At 38.2% G+C, this 9,005-nt stretch overlaps 1 protein-coding gene across 1 annotated transcript in view; it reads right to left on the bottom strand.

Annotated features, from left to right (window-relative positions):
* The window catches only part of TENM1 (teneurin transmembrane protein 1), a 231,736-nt gene that overhangs the window by 22,184 nt on the left and 200,547 nt on the right, over positions 1-9,005 (bottom strand). The window lies entirely within an intron of this gene.

Below are 9,005 nucleotides of genomic sequence, written 5' to 3'. Positions count from 1 at the left end.
ACAGCAACTTGTCTGTTCCCCTTCCCTGATTCCCCAATGGTGTTCTCCCCCAATTTCCCAATAAACTCTTAAAAAAAATAAAGAAGAGGCCACGTCGAGTTTGGTAGGAGGGGTGGAGATGAGAGAGGGCGAACCCTGTGAGGGACACCTCAGTGGTGGAGAGGCTTCTCCAATTGGAGGAGAGACCCTCCAGTCCCACATTGAGCTCACCAGCCCAGAGTTACTTTGCCAGGAAGAGGAGGTACACGATAGCTGGCAGTAGAAATTAGTGACTCTCTTTGCTCAACTCGGTGAGGCGGAGGGTGGCTAGAGGGCCAGTTGTCCTCCTATGGAGCCGGCACATGGACTTGCTCACTGGTGACCACTCACCCAGTCCCTGGTGGAGGGAGTGGCTGATTGAGGGGGAAGCCCAGGAGCCTGCAGGGAAGGACTGAACTGAGCACCTTTGGCACGGGAACTGGAGATTTTGGGACCATTGTTCCATCTGTATGGAGCTTGCACACCAGTAGTGTACAGAAGGGTGCCAGTTTTTCAGGGTTGGGCCCTCCCAAAGAGGGTCAAGTCCGGGACCACATTGGTTTGGTGGAATTGGCGCAGGCGTGCGTGTGTGCGTGCACATGCGGCCTTGGGTCCCTACTCTCCTCACTGCTTGTGCTGTGTAGCCATTAGTGCCTGGGAGGTTCACTTCAGCTCCAACAGGCTGCTCATTGAGATGTGGTGTGAACGAGCTGCCTTGGGTCCCCATTGTCCACGCTATGTATGCAGAGTTGCCAAGGTAATGATTGTCTGTTGGGCTGCTCTGCCTTATCTGTGAGCAGCTGATTGGGACAGGATGAGACTTGTTTTCCTGAGAGTGTTGGGCTGGGAGCTGTGTGCCTGCGTGATCTGGCCAGGGTATTCATGGCACATTTGTGAGGGCTAGTTGCTGGTGTAGGAGCGCACGCTGCTCTGACTTGGTGGGGGCCAATGACCACACCCTGTGGAGCTTTGGGGGCCTGCCCACCTAGAGCTGCATTGTTGGGGGCACCCTGAGCTCCTGGTGCCTGGCCCCTACCTCCAGAGTTCACAGAGGGTTTTTCAGCAGTGTACAGCCCGTAGCAACCTGTGAGGATTTTTGGTGGTGAGCACGGCCCCAGAGCACATGGCAGCTAATTGTGGTAAGCTCACTGCGTGCCTAAGAGGGAGATCAGCACATGATGCCTTGGACCCTAGCCCCCAACACAGCTGGTGCTGGGTTACCCAGAGACTCTATTGCTGAACAAGTGGTCTGCAGATGAAAGCGTGTGGAGAGCCTTTGGTTTTTCTTTTTTTCTCTCTTTTTCCCTTCTTTTCTATTTTCCCTACTTTTTTATTATTCTTTTTTCTTTTCTTTCCCTTTCATTATTTTGTTCCTTTTTCTTCTTTTCTTTCATCTGTTTTCTTTTTGTTGTTGTTTCTCAGGCTTGTTTATCTGGTTATTGTTTTGGTCACTGTTTTTTCTGTCTTGTTCTCCTGTTTTTATGTTTGTGCTTTTGTCTCTTTTATATATTTTTGTTTCTCCTGTCTGATCATTGCTTATCAGGCTTGTGAGGGTGTATTTAGTTTTTGGTGTTGTTGGGTTGCTTGCTTTATTTTTGTGTTATGAAGCGGACGTGGACATAGCACTGGTTCAGGAGCTGAGTCTACACTGAATTTGTAGAAATGACTGACCACAGCCTTTACACACCTGTAACACCACTTCGCCTACATGCGGTTGCATTTACAAGGCAATCGGGGTACCTGGGTAACTGGTCCCACCCCCACAAACTGAGTGACAGCCAGAATAAAGAAACAAAGAAACATGTCCCACATAAAAGATCAGAAGAAACCTCTAGAAATGGAACTAAATGAAACAGAGGTATCCAAAATTTCAGAGACAGAGTTTAGAACACTGATGATAAGAATGTTTAAGGAACTTAGTGAGGACATAAAGAAGGATAGATAAGTCATAAAAATCAACCAGTTACAACTAAAGAATACAATAACTGAAATGAAGAACACACTAAAAGACTTCACCAGTAGATTAGATGAAGCAGATGATTGGATCAGCGATTTAGAACACAAAATAGCAGAAATCACCCAGTTGGAACAACAAAAAGAAAAAAGAATAAAAAACAATAAAAATAGTTTAAGAGACTTTTGGGACAATATCAAGTACAACAACATTCACATCATAGGAATACCAGAAGGAGAAGAGAAGAAGCAAGAGATCGAGAATGTATTTGAAGAAATAATGACTGAAAACTTCCCTAACCTGGTGAAGGAAATTGACATACAAGCCCAGGAAGTGCAGAGAGTTCCAAACAAGCTGAACTCAAACAAGCCCACACCAAGACACATCATAGTTAAAATGGCAAAGGTTAAGGACAAAGACAGAATCCAAAAAGGAACAAGAGAGAGACAGTGGGTTACATACAAAGGAACTCCTATAAGACTAACAGCTGACTTTTCTACACAAACTCTGCAGGCCAGAAGCGAGTGGCAGGAAATATTCAAAGTGATGTAAAACAAAGGCATGCAACCAAGATTGCTCTGCCCAGCAAGTCTATCATTTAAAATTGAAAGAGAGATAAAGAGCTTCTCAGAAAAGAATAAGCTAAAGGAATTCATTACCACCAAGCCAGCATTGCAGGAAATGTTAAAAGGGCTCTTTTAAACAGAAGAAAGGGGAAAACAAGCTAACCAAAGAAATACAGAAATACTAACAACAAAATGGCAATAAATATGCACCTATCAATAATCACATTAAATGTGAATGGGCTAAATGCTCCAATCAAAAGACATAGAGTGGCTGAGTGGATGAGAAAACAGGACCCATACATATGCTGTTTACAAAAGACTCATCTCAGATCAAAAGACACACACAAACTGAAAGTAAAGGGATGGAATAAGATATTTCACGCAAATGCAAATGAGAAAAAACTGGAGTAGCAATACTTGTTTCGGATATAATAGACTTTAAAATGAAGACTACAATAAAAGACAAAGAAAGGCACTACATAATAATAAAGGAATCCATCCAACAAGAGGACATAACCCTAGTAAACATCTGTGCAACCAACATGGGAGCTACTAAATATAGAAAACAATTTATGATCAACATAAAGTCAGAGATCAACAGTAGCACTATTGTAGTAGGCGACTTCAACACCCTCTTGTCACCAATGCACAGATCCTCCAGACAGAAAATCAACACGGAAACAGTGGCCTTCAATGATGCTTTAGACCAGTTGGATTTAATTGATATTTTTAGAGCATTTCACGCCAAAGCAACAGAATATACATTCTTCTCAAGTGTACATGGAACATTTTCCAAGATAGACCACATGTTAGGCCACAAAACAAATCTCAATAAATTTAAGAAGATTGACATCATATCAACCGCTTTTCTTACCACAATGCTGTGAAACTAGAAATCAATTTTAAGGAGAAATTCGGAAAGCACACAAATACATGGAGGCTGAATAACATGCTACTAAATAGCGAGTGGGTAAAAAATGAGGTCAAGGAAGAAATCAAAAGATATCGGGAGACAAATGATAGTGAAAACACAAAAATCCAAAATCTATGGGACAAAGCAAAAGCAGTCCTAAGAGGAAAAATCATAGCAATGCTTGCCTATCTAAAGAAACAAGAACAAGTGCAAATCAACAGACCATCTTTACACCTAAGGGAAGTGAAAAAAGAACAGCAAAACAAGCCCAAAGGGACTACAAGAAAGGAAATAATAAAGATCAGAGCAGAAATAAATGAAATAGAGACAAAAAAATAACAAAGGATTAATGAAACCAAGAGCTTGTTTTCTGAAAAGATAAACAAATCAACAAACACTTAGCAAGACTTACCAAGGAAAAGAGAGACAAGACCCAAATCAATAAAATCAGAAATGAAAGAGGAGAAGTGACAACAGATACCACATAAATACAGAACATTTTGAGAAAGTACTACGAGCAACTACATGCCAACAAATTTGACAATCTGGAAGAAATTGATAAATTTTTAGAAGCTTACAATCTACCAAGTCTAAATAAAAAAGAAACAGAAACTCTAAACAGACTGATTATTACCAAAGAAAGTGAATGAGTAATCAACAAGCTTCCAACAAACAAAAGTCCTGGACCAGATGGCTTCACAGGTGAATTTTACAAAACATTCAAAAAAGAATTAATACCTATTCTCCTCAAACTATTCCAAAAAACACAAACAGAGGGAAGGTTCCCAAGCACATTTTATGAGGCCACTATTACTCTGATCCCAAAATCAGACAAAGATATTACAAAAAAAGGAAACTACAGGCTGCTATCCCTAATGAATATAGACGCAAAAATCCTCAACAAAATACTAGCAAACCAGGTTCAGTAACACATTAAAAAGATCATACACCATGGTCAAGAGGGATTCATTCGTGTTATGCAAGGTTGGTTCAATATTTGCAAATCAACTAACGTAATACATCACACTAACAAAATAAAAAATAAAAATCATAGGATCATATAAATAGATGCAGAGAAAACATTTCACAAAATCCAGCAATGATTTATGATAAAAACTCTTAGCAAAGTGAGAATACAGGGATCATATCTCAAAATAATAAAGGGCATGTATGATAAGTCCACAGCTAACATCGTACTCAATGGGGAAGGACTAAAATATTTTCCTTTAAGATTAGGAACAAGACAAGGCTGCCCACTTTCACCACTTCTGTTTAACAAAGTTCTGGAAGTTGTAGCTACAGCAATCAGACAAGAAAACGAAATAAAAGGCATCCAAATTGAAAAGAGGAGGTAAAATTGTCATTATATGCAGATGACATGGTACTATATATAGAGAATCCCAAAGACTCCACCAAAAAACTGTTGGAACTCATAAATCAATTTAGTAAAGTAGCAGGATACAAAATTAATATTCAGAAACCAATTACATTTGTATACACCAATAATAAACTATCAGAAGAAGAAATCAGGAAGTCAATCTCATTTATAATTGCTTCAAATACAATAAAATACCTAGGAATAAATTTAACCAAAGAAGTAAAAGACTTGTACTCAGAAAATTAAAGAGCACTAAAGAGAGAAATCAAAGAAGATACAAATAAATGGAAATACATACCATGTTCATGGATAGGAAGAATTAATGCAGTTAAAATGTCAATACTACCTAAGGCAATGTATAGATTCAATGCAATTCCTATCAAACTACCAAGGACATTTTTCTCTGAAATAAAACATATAATCCTAAAATTCATATGGAACCATAAAAGACCCCGAATAGCCACGGCAATCTTGAGAAATAAGAACAAAGTGGGAGGTATCACGCTACCTGACATCAAATCATACTACAAGGCTACAGTAATCAAAACAGTATGGTACTTGCATAAAAACAGACTCATAAGTCAATGGAAATGAATAGAGAGCCCAGAAATAAATCCATCTATATATGGTCATTTAATCTATGACAATGAAAGGAATAATTTACATTGGAATAAAGACAGTCTATTTAGTAAATGGTGCTGGGAAAATTGTTCTGGCACATGCAAAAAAAATGAAAATGAAGCTCCTCCTTACGCCATATATGAGAACAAATTCAAAATGGATTAAAGACTTAAATGTAAGACCTCAAACCATAAATCTCCTAGAAGGAAATATAGGTAGTAAATTTGTAGATATTACCCTCAGTAATATTTTTACTGATATATCCCCTCTGGCAAGGGAAATAAAAGAAAAAATAAACATATGGGATTACAGAAAACTTAAAAGTTTTTTCACAGCAAAGGAAATCATTAACAAAACAAAAAGGCAGCCTACTGAATGGTAGAAGGAATGTACCAATAATATATCTGATAAGGGGTTAATATCCAAAATTTATAAAACACTCATTCAACTCAACACACAAAAAAACAAACAACCCAATTAAAAAATGGGCAGAGGATATGAAGAGACATTTCTCTAAAGTGGACATACAGATGGTCAACAGGCATGTGAAAAAATGTTCAACCTCAAAATCATTAGAGAAATGCAAATAAAAACCACAATGAGATACCACCTTATACCAGTGAGAATGGCTATCATCAATAAATCAGCAAACAACAAGTGCTGGCGAGGTTGTGGAGAAAAGGGAACCCTGTTGCACTGTTGGTGGGACTCAAGATTGGTGCAGCCATTATGGAAATCAGTATGGATTTATCTCAAAAAACTGAAAATGAAACTACCTTATGTCCCAGAAATTCCACTCTTAGGTATCTATCCAGAGAAATCCAAAACTCTAATTTGAAAAAATATATGCACCTATATATTTATTGCAGTGCTATTTACAATATCCAAAAGTTGGGAAAATCCCAAATGCCCATTGGTAGACGACTAGATTAAGAAGCTGTGGTACATTTATACAATGGATTATTACTCAGCTATAAAGAAGAATGAAATTGTACCATTTGCAACGATATAGATGGACCTAGAGGACATTATGTTAAGTGAAATAAGTCAATTGGAGAAAGAGAAACACCATATGATCTCACTTATATGTGGAATCTAAAGAACTGAATAAATTAGCAAAGTAAACAGAAATAGTCTCAGAAATATAGAGGAAAAACTGATGGCTGCTAGATAGGAGGGGGTGGGGATGTAGGAAAAGGGGAAGGAATTAGACAGCATAAATACGTAACTACAATATTGCCACAGAAATATGAAAGACAGTTCGGGGAATACAATTAATAATGTAAATATTTTGTAGTTTGTCAGATGGTCACATGTCTTGTTAGGGAGACCACTTCATGGACAGTGTAGATGCTTGACAACTGCACTGTACACCTGAAGCTGATGTTGAATAATATTGTATGTCAACTATAATTTTATATCTATCTATCTATCTATCTAGTCACGGGATGTGGAGTATTGTGTAAGGAGTGGAGTCAATGGAATTGTAATAGATACATATGTCATCGGGGGTAGGTGTGGAGTAGTGGATTATGGGAGGGGGGCTGTCAATTTGTGAGGGGTGAAAAGTGTAACTATTGCATTGTTTTGTACACCTGAAACTAATAACATAATAAAATAAAAAGCTTCTGTACAGCAAAAGATTCATCAACAAAATAAAGAGGCAACCCACCGAATGGGAGAAAATTTTTGCAAACAATGCCTCTGATAGGGGGCTAGTATCCAAAAATATATAAGGAACTCATACAACTCAACAAAACCCCCCCCAAATAATCCAATTAAAAATTGGCAGAGGATCTGAATAGACATTTATCCAAAGAGATCATACGGATGGCCAATAGATATATGACAAGGTACTTAACATCACTAATCATCAGAGAAATGCAAATCAAAACCACAATGAGATATCACCTCATACCAGTTAGAATGGCTATCAGCAACAAGACAAATAATAGCAAGGTTTGGAGTGGCTGTGGTGAAAAAGGAACCCTCATACAGTTTTGGTGGAAATGCAGATTGATGCAGCCACTATGAAAGATAGTGTGGAATTTCCCCAAAAGATTAAAAATAGAATTACCATATGACCCAGCAATTTCTCTCTTCAGTATCTACCCAAAAAATCTGAATACATTTATCCATAAAGATATATGTACTCTGATGCTCATTACAGCTTTATTTATGGTGGTCAAGTCATGGAAGCAACCAAAGTGTCCTCTGATAAATTATTAGATAAAGAAGGTGTGGTACATATACACAATGGAATACTATTCTGCCATAAGAAAAGATGAAATAGTGCCATTTGCGACTACATGGATGGATCTTGAGATTATAATGCTAAGCAAAATAAGTCAGACAGAAAAAGTCAAGAACCATATGATTTCACTAATATGTAGTATATAAAACTAAAAACAACAAATAACAAGACAAACAAATGAAGAAACAAAAGCTCATAGACACAGAAAATAGTTTAGTGGTTAACAGAGGGTAAGGGGTCTTGGGGGCGGTAGATAAGGGTAAATAGGATAAAATATATGGTGATGGAAAAAGAACTGACTCTGGGTGGTGAACACACAATGTGATATACTGATGCTGTATCCCAGAACTGTACACCTGAAATCTATGTAACTTTGTTAATAAATTGTCACCCCAATAAATTTAATTAAAAGAAAAGCAAAAAAAAAGTGTGCACAGTTATAGATTATTTTGTCCATATCAAGAAGCCATGGGACTGGTTTGACTGTTAATACTGGAATCAGGTGGTTGTTTGTTGTTGCATTTCCACAGCCTTAAGGTTACCACATTGTTACTCTGACTGAATTTTTACTGTGATTGAAGAAAATGCAAGCATTCCAGGTATCCCTGGCATGACACAGGTGCTCTAAGCAGGCCTGACCTCAATAGTAAGTGATTGTTTCCGTTAGGCTTGAAGTTGCTCTGGGGCTGATGGTGAATATTACTATATTTGGAAAGTTGGTCATGTCATCCTAACATTGGTTAAAGTTTAAGAAGGGACATGTGCTGCAGAAAGGCAATTTGGACTAAGAGATCTCTGGTGAACTGTGCTTGGTAAGGACTGGAAACTCCCAAATTTTTAATTTCCCCAAGGCAGCTGTTTCTGAGAACAACTAGCTCAACCTCACTCAGTATTAGTCCTTTTCCCCTCTGGCCCTTCATAAGTTTTCATGGAAATGATATAATTCACTGACTTTTTCTTTAATCTTGCCTTTGTCCAAATGTCGCCTTATGTCTCTCATCCTTCTGTGTTTGCCTGCCTAGTCTTTCCAAATAAAGTATAAACTACTCAAAAGCAGGAAACTGTGTTACCCTGATGGACCTGATCATCTCCAGGGCATGCTGTGAGGGATTCTGGAGGGCCTCCTAACTAAATACACTTTTCCACTCAGGTTCTTTTGGCGCCCAAAATTGCTAGTATTAGAGCACTTTAGCTGACTAATGACAAAGAAAGCTCCTTTCAGAATGTTCATTTAAGGATCTTGAACTATTATCAACCATTTGCACCCTCTCTTGAATAAGTACATCCCATAAACTAGTCAG

Source organism: Hipposideros armiger, unplaced genomic scaffold, assembly GCF_001890085.2.
Source record: "Hipposideros armiger isolate ML-2016 unplaced genomic scaffold, ASM189008v1 scaffold_281, whole genome shotgun sequence".
In the NCBI taxonomy this organism is placed as follows: domain Eukaryota; kingdom Metazoa; phylum Chordata; class Mammalia; order Chiroptera; family Hipposideridae; genus Hipposideros; species Hipposideros armiger.
Note: the sequence above shows the minus strand (reverse complement) of the source record. Positions and strands in the feature narration are given on the sequence as shown.